We start from the raw sequence: 1,889 nt of genomic DNA on the forward strand, positions 1-1,889 counted from the left end.
ACAGCTAACTTTTGAACGTTCTCAGAATTCGACGAAACTTGACCCAATCGCAGGTCTAGACCCATCCATTTGTGTTGTAAATTTGCTAAGCGTAATAATAACTACAAGTTAGTATAAAAAGGGAAACAAACTTGCTTCAATAAAACCGTGCAAAATAGCTAAATTTTCAACGTTCTCAGAATTCGACGAAACTTGACCCAAATGTTGGTCTAGACCCAAGCATTTGTGTTGTAAATTTGCTAAACGTAATAATAATTACAAGTTAGTATAAAAGGGAAATAAACTTTGTTTAATAAAACCGTGCAAAACAACTAAATTTTGAACGTTCTCAGAATTCGACGAAACTTGACCCAAACGTTGGTCTAGACCCAAGCATTTGTGTTGTAAATTTGCTAAGCGTAATAATAACTATAAGTTAGTATAAAAGGGAAACAAACTTGTTTTAATAAAACCGTGCAAAACAACTAAAATTTGAGCATTCTCAGAATTTGACGAAACTTGACCCAAACGTAGGTGTAGACCCAAGAGTTTGTGTGTTAAATTTTCTAAGCGTAATAAGAACTACAAGTTAGTATAAAAGGGAAACAAACTTGCTTTAATAAAACCGTGCAAAACAGCTAAATTTTGAACGTTATCAGAATTCGACGAAACCTGTCCCAAAGGTTGGTCTAGACCCAAACATTTGTGTGTTAAATTTTCTAAGCGTAATAATAACTAAAAGCTAGTGTAAAAGGGAAACAAACATGCTTTAATAAAACCGTGCAAAACAGCTAACTTTTGAACGTTCTCAGAATTCGACGAAACTTGACCCAATCGCAGGTCTAGACCCATCCATTTGTGTTATAAATTTGCTAAGCGTAATAATAACTACAAGTTAGTATAAAAAGGGAAACAAACTTGCTTCAATAAAACCGTGCAAAATAGCTAAATTTTCAACGTTCTCAGAATTCGACGAAACTTGACCCAAATGTTGGTCTAGACCCAAGCATTTGTGTTGTAAATTTGCTATACGTAATAATAATTACAAGTTAGTATAAAAGGGAAATAAATTTTGTTTAATAAAACCGTGCAAAACAACTAAATTTTGAACGTTCTCAGAATTCGACGAAACTTGACCCAAACGTTGGTCTAGACCCAAGCATTTGTGTTGTAAATTTGCTAAGCGTAATAATAACTATAAGTTAGTATAAAAGGGAAACAAACTTGTTTTAATAAAACCGTGCAAAACAACTAAAATTTGAGCATTCTCAGAATTTGACGAAACTTGACCCAAACGTAGGTCTAGACCCAAGAGTTTGTGTGTTAAATTTTCTAAGCGTAATAATAACTACAAGTTAGTATAAAAGGGAAACAAACTTGTTTTAATAAAACCGTGCAAAACAGCTAACTTTTGAACGTTATCAGAATTCAAAGAAACTTGATCCAATCGCAGGTCTAGACCCATCCATTTGTGCTGTAAATTTACTAAATGTAATAATAACTACAAGTTAGTATAAAACAGAAACAAACTTGCATTAATAAAACCGTGCAAAACAGCTAAATTTTGAACGTTCTCAGAATTCGACGAAACCTGTCCCGAACGTTGGTCTAAACCCAAGCATTAGTGTGGTAATTTTCTAAGCGTAATAATATCTACAAGTTAGTATAAAAGGGAAACAAAGTTGTTTTAATAAATCCGTGCAAAATAGTTAACTTTTGAACGTTAACAGAATTCGACGAAACATGACCCTATCGTTGGTCTAGACCCAATAATATGTGTGGTAAATTTCCGAAGCGTAATAATACCTACAAGTTAGTATAAAATGAAAACAAACTTGTCTTAAGAAAACCGTGTAAAACAGCTAAATTTTGAGCATTCTCAGAATTCGATGAAACTTGACCCAAACGTA

This window comes from Sesamum indicum, linkage group LG8, assembly GCF_026168435.1.
Source record: "Sesamum indicum cultivar Baizhima isolate 11 linkage group LG8, ASM2616843v1, whole genome shotgun sequence".
In the NCBI taxonomy this organism is placed as follows: Eukaryota; Viridiplantae; Streptophyta; class Magnoliopsida; order Lamiales; family Pedaliaceae; genus Sesamum; species Sesamum indicum.